Below are 14,569 nucleotides of genomic sequence, written 5' to 3'. Positions count from 1 at the left end.
AGACGGGCTGCCGGAACAATACCAAGACCTTGCAGATGTGTTTGGCGAAAAGGAGGCGGATCAGCTGCCGCCGCATCACAAAACTGACTGTACCATAGAGTTTATCCCTAATGCACAATTGCCTAAGCCAAAAATTTATGCTATGACCCAGAAGGAACTGGCAATGCTACGAGAGTTTGTCGACAAAAATCTGGCTAGGGGTTTTATTGAACCCACCAACCCACCAACAGGTGCTCCTGTTCTCTTCAGACCAAAGAAAGATGGAACTTTGCGACTATGTACAGATTTCCGGGGATTAAATGCAGTATCAATATTAAATAAATATCCTGTACCGTTAATCAAAGACATGTTAACACATCTGGCGAAGGGGAAAATATTCTCCAAGTTAGATCTGCGGGAGGCATATTTCCGCATTCGCATATGGGAGGGGGATGAATGGAAAACTGCTTTCAATTGCCCTCTGGGCTCTTTCCAGTATAAAGTGTTACCTTTTGGGTTGGCGGGAGCACCTCAGGGCTTTATGCAATTGAACAATGAGGTCTTGCATGACCATTTATTCAAAGGGGTCTTGGTGTATTTGGATGATGTGTTGATTTATACTGAAACAATGGAGGAACATGAAAAACTGGTGAGGCAAGTACTCAGCAAGCTGAGAAAAGCTAAACCGTATGCTAAACTATCTAAATGTGCATTTCATAAATCTCAAATTGACTATCTGGGCTACAGAATTTCAGACAAGGGTATTGAGATGGATCCAGCTAAGATTCAAGCCATCCTGGAATGGGAGCGGCCACGTATGCATAGGCAGCTCCAGAGTTTCCTGGGGTTCGCTAACTATTATCGGCAATTTATCCAGGGGTTCGCTGAGGTAGCGTTGCCCCTCACTGAGTTACTCAAAACAAAAGGGTTGGGGGATACCCGAAGGGTAAAGAACCCTGGGGCGTTGCTTAAATGGACTCCTGCATGCCAGGTGGCTTTTGACAAACTTAAACAGCTATTCACAGCTGAACCCATTCTGCAACATCCCGATCCAACCAAACCTTTTGTGGTTCAAGTGGATGCCTCTGACTTTTCTATTGGAGCACTCCTGCTGCAGGCAGATGAGTCGGGGTGTCTAAAGCCCTGCGCTTACCTATCCCATAAATTTTCTGAGACAGAAAGGCGGTGGCACGTTTGGGCAAAAGAGGCTTTTGCAGTTAAAGCTGCTTTGGACACTTGGCGGCACTTGCTGGAGGGGGCTACCTACCCTTTCGAGGTTTGGGCTGATCACAAGAACCTTGAAGCGCTCAGCGCGCCTTGGAAGCTCAGCCCAAAGCAAATCAGATGGGCTCAATTCTTCAGCCGTTTTGATTTCAAGTTAAAGTTTATTCCGAGAAAGAAAAACTTTCTAGCTGATGCCCTTTCCCGCTTGCCTCAGGATTCAAGCTCTGTTCCTGACGTGGTGGGTACATTGTGGACTGAACCCCAATTGGGCATGGCAGCTGTGACTCACAGCCAGACTCGTGCGCAGCAGCCCGACGTTTCACTTTCACCCTGTGCAAGAAGGTTGCCAATTCCCTCTGACTTGCAACAACAGTTTCTCTCCAAATTGAAATCTGACACTTGGTTGCAAGCGAATATGAACAATGTTACTTTTGACCAGGGCTTTGCTTGGAAGCACGATCGTCTCTATGTCCCTGACAATTTGCGCAAAGACATTTTGCTCCGTTCCCATGATGATAAAGTGGCTGGTCACTTTGGGTTTGTGAAAACTCTCCACTTGGTTCGGCGCCAATTCTGGTGGCCCACGCTGAGGCGTGATGTCAAAAGCTACGTTGCCTCCTGCCCGGTGTGCGCTGGGTCCAAAAGGAAGGTTGGTAAGCCCCAAGGGTTATTGCAACCAGTGTCCAGTCCCTCTCACCCCTGGGAGGAAATTTCTATGGATTTTATCGTGGATTTACCTCCGAGCCAGAGGAAAACTGTGATTTGGGTTGTAAAAGACTATTTCTCGAAACAAGCCCATTTCATTCCGTGCACTTCTATTCCCTCTGCTCAACAGCTGGCCCGCCTCTTCCTTGTACACGTGTACAGGCTCCACGGGAGCCCCGCCCATTTGGTGACTGACAGAGGCACACAATTTACTTCCCGGTTTTGGCGGGCTTTTATGAAATTGGTGGGCACTAAACAGGCATTGTCCACTGCGTCACATCCTGAGACTGACGGATCTACAGAGGCACTTAATTCCACACTGGAGCAGTATTTGCGTGCTTTTGTGAATTATCAGCAGGACAATTGGGTCAATCTCCTTCCCTTTGCTGAGGTCGCCTACAACAACGCAGTGCATCAAAGCACTGGGCAAGTCCCTTTCCGTATCGTCTTTGGCCGAGATTTTGTTCCCATTCCTGAGCTGCCTCAACCAACATCTCCCCCCTCATCCCCTACGGATTGGGCAACACATCTGGGGGACTCCTGGCCCAAAATCCAACAAGCTCTTGCAGATGCCCAGGCTGCTTACAAACGTCACGTTGACACCAAGCGGGCGCCACAACCAGCTTTCAAAGTCGGGGATAAAGTCTATCTCTCCACCAAGTTTATCAAATCCCCTCAACCCTCTAAGAAGTTGGCACCCAAGTTCTTGGGCCCTTTTCCTATTGTGGGCCAAATTAATCCTGTGACATTTAAGTTGGATTTACCTTATAATCTTAAACGTTTGCACCCCGTTTTTCATTGCAGCCTGCTCAAGCCTTTCCACCAGTCGGATCGCTGGCACCCACAGCCTTCACCCCCTGCGCCCATTATGATTGATGGTCAGCAGCACTTTGAAGTGAAGGAGATTCTTGATTCTCGACGACTTCATTCTACCCTGCAATACCTTGTCCGTTGGAAACATTTCCCTCATCCTGAGTGGGTTGCTGCCCGCGATGTTAACTTCCCTGTTTTAATTACCCGTTTTCATACTGCCTATCCTGCTAAGCCTGCTCCTTAGTTTGGTTTGTTTAAGGGGGGCGGTATGTCATGTTCATCGTTCCAATGGTCTGGGTCCATCATAACGTTTCGCATGTCAATTTCCTGATCCGTGTCTGTCATTTGCTGGGAGGAGAATTTCAGCCGTGCCGGGCTGTAATCTCCTTACTGTTACTGAGGAATGTATGTTTGGGTTATTGCATGTGTTCAAGGTTACTTTCCCAGGCCGATGTGTAACGGTTACGAACACCTGGGAGGGGGTGGTTGCTATGGTGGGGCGAGGGGTGGGATCGGGTTTGAAGCGAGGGTTTTTAGTTTGTATTTGGCGTCCTTTTGGTCATTCTCAGCTTTCTTTGTATTTGCACACTATTCTTTCAATAAATCAGTTTTCATTAAGAACCTGCTTGTGAGGCTGAGTATGTCAGAATAGGCAATCATTACAGATGGCATTTTGAGGCATCCGAAACATGTCATATTAATTTGGTTCATTGGTAGAGTTTGAAATCAAATCATGCTAGCACAATCCACTTTGAAGAATGTAATCTCAGTCACTAAATCACTGAAGCATAGCATATCATCTTGCCTCAGTGAATATTCTTTTGTCCAGTTCTCACATGTCTCTTTTTCCATTTAAGACCTCTATTCAGAACAAATCTTACTTAAGGTTCTTTTTTCCTGTACATTATGAAGAAAGGCTGCAAGAGAGGGAAGAAGCTAGGAGGACGATGTGGAATATGAGGTAACTTGTTGACTTTTTTTAAAAAAAGGAGTTCCTATTGATTATAAACATGGCCGTATGATTTCAGTTAAGGTAAAAACTATTTAGCTATTTTTCTAATTTTGTACCAGTATCTCAAAAGAAAGTGATTTTGCTCCTAGCAGAATGATCCTATATATCTAAAGACACATGTATGTTTACTTGGTAACAAATATTTGTAACCTGGCTTTGGACTGATGCAGGTCATGGAAAATAGCTCTGGAACTTCTTCCTTTACAGAAAAGTGCGATTAACTAATATCTTAGTTGGATTCCAAAGGTTAAGAATTACCCTATAACCTAAACTAGCCTGAAGCTTTCATGCCTTATAGAATGTCTAACTCCCAATCCAAGCCTCCTCATTCCAAAGGTGACTTGCTTATTTGTATTATTAATAAAACTGAAATCACCTGTTCTTGTAGCAAGAAGCAAATTTGTAGACAGGATTGAATTCATTTTGGTTTTTCTTTCTTATGGTTGCAAATTTGGCACGTTCAGTTTGTCATACTGTTTTTTTTCTAGTTGGCACTGTATGTTCTTTGGTGCACATTTCTCCAAACATGTACATTTTTGTTTGCAATTTACATTTTCTCTAATGTAATGCATAATTTTTATACTCTGTTTTCACAAATTTAAATATTTTGTATAGGCTTTTCCTAACTAGATAGACAGGTTTTGATAAAATGCAAAAAATGTGGTGAATTATGAATGATTTCAGCTTCCATTAGTTAATTAGATAAATTTGCATTTCAAAGAAAATTAAACACTTTTCTTCACCATCCCTAAATATTTCTACGGTTTTGTTAAGATCAAGAGACTTTGACAAGTCCCCTTCTTCCCAGCCCAGTAGCACACATTTTCACAGCTCTCCCTAGTTTAATCATATTCATAGATTTTTAAATGATTTTTTAAAATGATTTTTGGACTCTTTTTAATCTAAATTATGTTACTCTGGGTGAGGTGAAAGTAAAGGCAAAGACATAGAGCAAGGATTTTCTGTTTTGAACAATTTGGAAAAGAGAGAAACGACATGGTACCAGCTCTATTTTCTTCATCTAACTACAGTGTGAAGACTGAATTTGTTTCTGAACGTAATTAAGCTTAATGTGCAAGTTCCTTTTTGGTTCATGCCTTTACTCTGCAAGATTGGTGTTAGCTGCTTGGAGTTGTTTTATTAACCTTTAAAAACTCCATCAGATCTCTCCCCTCACGGAAGTCAGCTAAACAACCAAAGATTGACGAACACTTTGCATGAAAGGGACTGGGAGTAAAGCAAACTTCCCTTCTACATTCAACAAATTTGAAGTATTAGAATGGGATTTGCAAACAGAATTGGAGAAACAACAGCTATTAGCATTCTCTCTATCTGTCAGGGAGGAGTTAGAGGAGAGTCCTCTATGGGCTCTCATAGTGTATCACCACTACAAATAAACAGTCCAACCATTACCTCAGGGAAACTGAAAATAACTTTAAAGATAAGAAGTGAAACCAGTACAGGGAGAAGCTTCCTTGGGAAAATACAACTGAGTACATGGCAAAACAATGTCTGCTCACAGCCCAGACTGTTATTTCAATATCTGAGCAGCTGTCAGCCATAAAATATGATTTGGAAATGCTGAAAAGAGATATAGCTTACGTTCAAAAGCATGAAACCGGACTTTATACTCCAGCTAAAGAGTATGCAACAGCTTCAATTAAGTCCTGTAACCTGGGCATGAGTGCTGTTAAAGAGCAAGCAACCAAAGATAAAGTAAAACAACTTGATGAAGTGCCACAGCAACTAAATGTGTGCAACAATAACTGTAATGCCAGAAAAGGTAAAGAACAGGAACCATTCATACACCAAAGCTCTTCTGGATATTAAAGAAGTACTCCCTATGAAACCAAATCGCATATTGAAAACACACCAGATTGCTCTCAGCATTTTTCTGAATAGGTATAACACTGGCCGTTAGAATTCTAGGAGGGTAACTGTAGTTTCTTTAGGACAACTTCTTCATTGCCAGTACCACCGAATTGATTTGCATGCTTTTGAATGGCTTCGAAGTGCCTCTCATCACAAGCGGATTCTTTTGACTTTTGAACAATCCACTATTCCATTGATGTTCCTTAAGATGAGGGCATACTTAGCTTCATTCCAAATTTCTCCCACCAGGAAAAGATTAAATCCTTATTTTTTTCCATGTCACCTATATTAAATAACTACCTTAAGCCGGCTCCAGAGGCATCCAAAGCTGCCGCCTCCCTGCCCCCCGACCCCCGGCCTTGAGAACGCAAGGTTTAATCTATGGGAGAGAGTCAGACTCACTTGATGAAGACTCTTCAGACCCAGCTGAAGCAGGTCTCATTAGTGCTTTCAGCTCTCTACCAAGGAATGAACAGAATAATATTCTACACAAGCTAGAAAAACTGAAGACAACTTTAATGAGCACAATTGCTACAGCAGAGCCACTTACAGACCTTGCGTCTCCAATTGTTGGCACAAATGACTTCCCCTTAGTGGAGAATGGAATACCAGCCGCTCCACTAATTGAGTTGGTCTCTGTGCCCCATGCAGAAGGCTGCAAAATCAGTATTAATATGAGCTCTACTCCAACACCCCCAGAAGACAGGCAGTCAGACAGACAGACAACTAGATTGCACCACTGAAGATTTAAACATACCACTGGGAAATGTAAACTTGGCCCCACAAACTACAGAGATTGCAGACCAGCATTCACAGGACTCTCTCTGTTTCACTAAAGGGCACCCGGACATCCTATTTAGGCTGTTTCAGTGCTGCAGTTGGCAGTGCAGGAGTCATGGGATATAATCACCCCAGTGCATCCCAGGATGCGTCTACAGTGATACTTTTGTCTGGCCAAACCAAATGACATTTAACCACTATTACCTCCCTGTCTCTCATTTCTGGAACATTGCAGGGTGGAAATCCAGGATTAGAGATCCATCATTTCTGGCATATATATCCAGCTATGACATAGTTTTTTTTTTCAGGAAATGTGGCACGCAGGTGAATTGCTAGCAGAGGAGTTTGAGACAATCACACTGGAAGCTGTGCCTGGTGCAGGTCATGGGAGGCTTTGCAGGGGTTTAGGTATCTTAACATCTACCTCCCTGCAGGCTCAGAGAACTCGTTTACAACCATTAGACCAGTATGCACTGGCAATTCTGCTTCAATTCAATAGGAGTCAACTCCTTCTGATTAATGTGTACATCCCACCCCTGCGTATTTGTTCACAGATAAGACATGTTTGGGATAGAATAGATACCTCTGTGGAAGATCTAATGGTGGCATTCCCTGCAGCATAATTAATATTGGCTGGTGATTTCAATTCAAGAATTGGAGCGAATAACAAATCACTTTTTGCTAAATTTCATCACCAACCTTTACCCTCTATAATAACACCCCCTATTCTATGCCGCCAATCTAAGGACGTATACAGTGACTATAAAGGGCTCTACCTTGTTCGAACTTTCACAAAACTGAATTTGGTAATTTTAAATGGGTCTACTAGTGATGTTTACCCAGCTGAGTATACCCACTGGGCTGGCACCAAGCCTTCCCTGCTAGACTATGCTGGGATCATTCAGAGTTTAATCCCCTATCTATGTAAGTTTGTAATGTCAGTTGACCTGAAAGTGACCATTTCCCGATTACTCTGTGCCTGAAAATCTCTGATAGACTGTGTCTACCTTCCTGCCATGTTGCAACAGTGGCTGATGACCTTTGTCCCATTTGTGCTAAATGGACATCTCAGCAAGCAGCAATAGTTACTAACTCTGTTAACAGGGAACCAGCCAAGTCTCTTTATTCAGCAATAGTGGAGGGTAAGTCAGATGACATCATGTTTGTTGTTGTTGTTTATTCGTTTAGTCGCTTCCGACTCTTCATGACTTCATGGACCAGCCCATGCCAGAGCTTCCTGTCGGTCATCAACACCCCCAGGTCCCCCAGGGACAAGTCCGTCACCTCTAGAATATCATCCATCCACCTTGCCCTTGGTCGGCCCCTCTTCCTTTTGCCTTCCACTCTCCCTAGCATCAACATCTTCTCCAGGGTGTCCTGTCTTCTCATTATGTGGCCAAAGTATTTCAGTTTTGCCTTTAATATCGTTCCCTCAAGTGAGCAGTCTGGCTTAATTTCCTGGAGGATGGATTGGTTTGATCTTCTTGCAGTCCAAGGCACTCTCAGAATTTTCCTCCAACACCACAGTTCCAAAGCATCTATCTTCCTTCTCTCAGCCTTCCTTATGGTCCAGCTCTCGCAGCCATATGTTACTACGGGGAACACCATTGCTTTAACTATGCGGGCCTTTGTTGTCAGTGTGATGTCTCTGCTCTTAACTATTTTATCGAGATTTGTCATTGCTCTTCTCCCAAGGATTAAGCGTCTTCTGATTTCCTGACTGCAGTCAGCATCTGCAGTAATCTTTGCACCTAGGAATACAAAGTTTTTCACTGCTTCTACATTTTCTCCCTCTATTTGCCAGTTATCAATCAAGCTGGTTGCCATAATCTTGGTTTTTTTGAGGTTTAGCTGCAAGCCAGCTTTTGCACTTTCTTCTTTCACCTTCATCATAAGGCTCCTCAGTTCCTCTTCACTTTCAGCCATCAAAGTGGTATCATCTGCATATCTGAGATCATTAATGTTTCTTTCAGAGATTTTAACTCCAGCCTTGGATTCCTCAAGCCCAGCATGTCGCATGATGTGTTCTGCATAGAAGTTGAATAGGTAGGGTGAGAGTATACAGCCCTGCCGTACTCCTTTCCCAATCTTAAACCAGTCCGTTCTTCCGTGGTCTGTTCTTACTGTCGCTACCTGGTCGTTATACAGATTCTTCAGGAGGCATACAAGATGACTTGGTATCCCCATACCACTAAGAACTTGCCACAATTTGTTCTGGTCCACACAGTCAAAGGCTTTAGAATAGTCAATAAAACAGAAATAGATGTTTTTCTGAAACTCCCTGGCTTTTTCCATTATCCAGTGGATATTGGCAATTTGGTCCCTAGTTCCTCTGCCTTTTCTAAACCCAGCTTGTCCATCTGGCAATTCTCACTCCATGAACTGCTGAAGTCTACCTTGCAGGATCTTGAGTGGCATGTGAAATGAAGATGACATCATACTTGCTAATTTTAATAACTTGACCAAATTATTTCAATCATTGTTAAAACCCTGCCCCCCCCCAGTCTGTTACAATTAGGCATGATCCAAGAATACGTCATGCCTGGTTTGACCATGAATGTCATGAAGCTTGGAATTCTCTAAACAGCCATTTTAAATTTACGAAGAGAATCCTGGTTCTGGTACAATTTCTGAGTTAATGATGTTGAAAAAACAGTATAAACAGTTAACCTGTCAAAAAAAAAGGAATGCTATGAGGGTAGCCTGGCAATGCTTGATAGTGGCCACCAGTGTGAAAAACCCTGCTATCTTTTGGAGGTTGGTAGCCCCTTCTTTTTCTAACAATATTTATAGCTCTTCACCACATATACCAGCCAGTATATGGGAACACTATTTTGTTACCCTAGATGGTCAAGCAGAGAATTCCCTGGCAGAGTTGGACTTGGATGTGATCTCCCTCCCCCATTGGCCCCCAGTCTCATGCTCAGAGATCAGAAATATAATTAAACAGTTCAAACCAGGGAAAGCCCCTGGTTCAGACTTTATTACAGTTATGTATGAAGTAATAAATAATTTGGAATGGTGGATCCCTCACTTTTCACTGCAATAGACTGTTCAGCCTTGATACCAAAGGACTGGGCTTGGCATTATAATACCAATGTATAAGAAGGGTAAGAGAGACAACTCAGCTAACCACTGCCCAATTAATTTGTTAAGTCAGATCAGAAAAATGTATGCTAAACATCTCCAGGAGAAACTAAATGACTGGCTTGAATCTGAAGACATTCTGATGGATGAACAGGCTGGATTCAGAGTAGGACGATCAAAGTTAAACCATGCTTTGATGCTGCAACATTTGGTAGAAAAATATACCCATAAATCAGGACAATCCCTTTATGCAGCATTTATTGACTTTAGGTCAGTTTTTGACACAGTATCTAGAACCAAACTGTGGTATAAACTGGTCAAAATTCCACAGTTTACTCCTGCTGCTCATTAAAATACACAAGAATACAAGATTGAAAGTCAGGTGCAGTAATCAAGGACATGTCACAAAGGAAATACTTGTAAGGAGGGGAGTCAGACAGGGATGTTATTGGCTCCAGTTTTATTCAACTATTATATAAACTCACTGGTCCCTCATTTAAGTAACTCTACTTTTCATCCCCCTAAATTAGCCCAAAGACATGTCAAATTATTACTCTATGCTGATGATTCAGTAATTCTGTCATTAACTTCTATTGGCCTCAAAAGAGGCTTGAGATCACTTACACATACTGTACTGAGGAGGAATTAATAAATTATACCAAAACTAAGATACCTATTTCTTCAAATGTCCCAAACAGAGAAACTGGAACTTAGGTGAGCAGCCCATTGAGCAGGTTAAGATATTTAGATATCTCAGGATAGTTTTTCAAGCTACAGGAAGCTGAAATGCCCACCTGGACTATGTATCTTGCAATGCACAGAGATCTGCATCAGCTATCCAAAGCTATTACTTTACCAGAGGAGCACAATTTATGTCTGCTGCAATTAAGTTGTTTTCAGCTAGCACCCCAGCACAACTGCTATATGGGGGTCAATTGGGACCATATAACAACATGACTGCCTTAGAAAGAATCCAAACAAAATTTCTAAGAAATATCTTCCAGGTTACCTGCTGTGTCCCAAATCCTGTACTTTGACGGGAAGCAGGAGTCAGTAAACTTGAATCTAACCTCAGGAAAAATATCCTTACTTGGTGAAAGGTGAAAGGTCCCCTGTGCAAGCACCGAGTCATGTCTGACCCTTTGGGGGGACACCACTTTCGCGACATTTTCTTGGCAGACTATATGTAAGGATGGAGAACCCAGGGGCAATGGTTAATTGTACCTGGGTGCTCTAACCTTACACATCAAAAGAAGGATAGAGGAGAGACTACAAGCAATGAAGGGGCAAGGGATAAGAAGAGAGCAGATGGCAGCAACCCCATTCATAACTGAGAGACTGAGAGGCCACCATCGCGCAAGCTGTCAACGCAGAGGATGGGGTGGGACAAAGAAATGGCAGGAAGACAAAGGAGGGAGGCGGGAGGAAGTGGATCCAGTTGTGGCTTTGACAGTCTGAGGTAAAGACCTAATAAAGAACTTCGCATATCCATTGTGGCTTGTGCTGTGAGTTTCTGAAATTAGGCCTTAAAATAAAAACCTCACACTATAGCGGGGTGGCTTGCCATTGCCTTCCCCAGTTGTCACCTTCCCCAGCAAGCTGGGTACTCATTTTACCAACCTCAGGAGGATGGAAGGCTGAGTATACCTGAGCCGGCTATGCAAGAATCCAGCTTCCGCTGGGATCGAACTCGGGTTGTGGGGAGAGTTTTGGTTGCAATACTGCTGCTTACCACTCTGCGCCACATGGCCCATATCCTTACTTACTGGTTAAAATTACATCACAACCCCAGTGGACTGACCCATCTAATATTGGCAGATAATTTTAAATCTTGAAGAGAATATTTGTAGCTCAGGGTTGAACTGTGGAGTCCTTGGTGCTCTCTGAGCCTTGTTGTTTCCTTGCAGACGTTTCATTGCCAGACTGGGCAACATCTTCAGTGCGAAAAGGGAGTGGGACTTGCTCTCTGTTTATATACTGTGGTTTGTCCTGCTTGTGTTGGTGGAGGTGTTGTTCTCTCCTTGGGAGTTCCTTGACTGGGCTGTTGTTTGCTACTTGATTGATTAACTGAGTTAATAGTTCCTTGATTAAGGTATAATGTACTGTTTGAATGTTCATCTGGTGTTAATCCTGGTGTTAATCTCTGCATATCTGGGTGTTGATTGCTGGCAAGGAGGTGTTCTGGTCTTTTGGTTTTCTACTGTCTCCTTTGAATGGTATGTAAATGTTGTTTACCTCTATGTGTCTGTTGATGGCTGCTTTGTCTGAGTGCCAAGCTTCCAGGAATTCTCTAGTGTTTTTGGATTTGGCTTGGTTTAGGATGCTCAGTTTCCCAGTTGAAAGTATGGTTGAGCCTGTCCATGTGTTGTGAGATTAAGAAGTTTGCATTGTGTCTTCTGCTGCTAGTTGGTGTTCATGGATGTGCTCTGCTAGTCTTCTGCCTGTCTGTCCTACATAGTGGCTGCTACAGTCCTTACACTGTATGTTGTAGATGACTCCTGTTTTTTCTTCTTGGGCTATTGGGTCTTTTGGGTTACTTAAGAAGTTTTGAAGGGTTTTAGTTGGTTTGTGTGCTACAGTGATGCCGTGTGACTTTGGGCCAGTCACATCCTCTCAGTCCTAGGAAGAAGGCAATGGCAAACCACTTCTGAAAAACCTTGCCAAGAAAACTGCAGGGACTTGTCCACGCAGTCTTCTGAGAATTGGACATGATTGAATGGATTAAGAAAAAAAAAAAGAAGTGAATATAAAAAGCAAAAGGGAAGAAAGTAACATTTTGATAATATTAGTAAAAATAATAGTCAAATATAAAAATGGGCTGTCAAGGTTCATAAGCCAATGTGAGAATTGTGGACCCAACTAGTTTAATTGGGATTCCTATAATGTGAAATTTTGAATCTTTTGTAAAGATTTCATTAAACTGGAAAACACAATTTCTGCTATGATGGAGTACTGGTATCATGTTAAATCAGTGACTGACATTCTAGACTAGACTCCTCCCCTTCCCACATGAACCTGCATGCAGCTACAGTATAGTAGCAAGCAACATGATTTTCCTATTTATTGATTATTGCACAAATTGGGGCTTATCTTTCCCATCCCCAATTCATTTTTAAGCGGAAAGAAAAAAGAAATCCTTGAAATGGTGAACATCAGTGGCACATAATAAATCCTGGGATGGTTCCCTCAGCATTCTTAGGCCTAAGACTGCAGAAGAATGAATCACGATGTTCCCACCACTGACAATTAATATAACATCAGCTAATTTCTGGAGCCAAACCCTTATTCACAAAAGGCAAAAAACCGAGTGGAAATACCAGAAATCATCAGGTGATACAAAATTATATGAGATTTACAGTAAGGTAACATGTTGGGTTTATGATATTGTGTTCAAACAACAGAATATTCAGGACAGGATTTGAGGGCAGATACTTAATGGTCCAGTCAGCAGGATGAACAGGGAAGCCTTAATTACAACAGGACTAGCTTACAGTACTGGTTTTTAAGTATGACATTCATGACCTTCTAAAAGGAACGGATTCCTTATGAGACTGCTAAGTGCAGGGTTCAAAGTTACCTAAGGCTACCACAGCATTCACATCTAGTTATAGGCCCCTGAGAGGTGAGCACACAGGTAGGCCAGTTAAAATTGATCAATAAGAATCAAAGAGGGCTCAATCAGCCAGAACACTCAAAACATCTCAGCTGGGATTTGAACCCGCCACTCCCTGGGCTAATATCCAATCCATTGTTAAGCCACCTCCTCTTCTTCGGCATTAATCTTCTTGGACACTTAACCTTTTTTGTGGAGCCTTTTTGCTGCTGTAAGTCTTCAAGTCATGGCAAGCACTCCGTTTCCTTTCTGCATCTCAGGTACCCAATTTAATTCTTCAGGAAAGGTGCTACTATACGTTTTCCCAAATTCAGAAAAAGTGCCCCTGAAAGCTGTTTTTGAATATAACATGTCCAAATGGCAGTGCATATCAATAAGCCCTTCTTCTAAATATTTTGGCAAGCTCCTAGGCAAATCCTGGTTTGCACAATTATTAGTGAAAGAGTCTGACTTGCCCGATGAAGAGAAGATAGGATCATATGTTCCTATTTCCATACTCCAGCATCTGTTTCTCTCTTTATAGTCCAGTAGAGAACCATATGACCACGCTCTCTCTTGCGTACTTTCCACTGAACATTTTTTATCCTTTGATGTATTTATTGGGTTATCCAAAGAAATATCACAGAGACTATTGGAATACGAAGTGTTTTCAGTGGGGCTTGAAAAAGAACATCTTGGCTTTGGACTGCTTGTCCAGTATTTTGCATAATTGCTCATTTTCTGACTGTACAAATGAGGAGAATACATCACAAATTCTGTTGTTGACAGTGACATTTCCATTATTTCTGAAAGATGGTTGTTAGGGATGGAATCTTCTTGTGAAAAAGAAACCAGAGTTTCTCCGTCCTCCATGTCAGACCAATCATTTTCAGCTAAAAGCTCTTTCTTGTCCTCCATACATTGTTTATCTGTTTCTGAATCATCCATTAACACTGGTTCTGGAGAGGGTTCAACAATAACTGTCCTCTGGAAATTCACAAACTTCTCTGTAGCATCACTTCGTGCATTAGATGAAGTGGAGGAAATGCATTTATCTTTTGCTATGTTTTTTTGTTTTGTACAAGTACTAACACCTTTTACAAGAGCTTTCTGATTGTACTATTCTGCTTGGTCTGTTCACCTTCATATTTTGAATCTTCAGATACACATCTCAAGTGGGTTTCTGATTTCCAATATTCTTTTTTACTTTGGCTAGCAAAAATATTCTCATCAGAGGTTTTACTTAGCTGTTTAGGAGAGACTTGCCTATCTTTTTGCTCTCCAACTTGTGAAAAGTTAGACTTGCTTTTAAATTTGTGCTTTGATTGGCAATTTTCTTTCCAAAACCTTTTCCTCTGCCCAACAGAAGCATCAGTTTTCTCTTTTACTGAAACCTGTGAGTCATCTGATCCCTGATAAAGTTCTTGTTCATCTTCAAATCTTGATACTCTATTGATATATTTGGAGCTAACCACTGGTTTGGAAACTTCTCTTATGCTATACTT

This window comes from Candoia aspera, chromosome 4 (genome assembly GCF_035149785.1).
Source record: "Candoia aspera isolate rCanAsp1 chromosome 4, rCanAsp1.hap2, whole genome shotgun sequence".
In the NCBI taxonomy this organism is placed as follows: Eukaryota; Metazoa; Chordata; class Lepidosauria; order Squamata; family Boidae; genus Candoia; species Candoia aspera.
Note: the sequence above shows the minus strand (reverse complement) of the source record.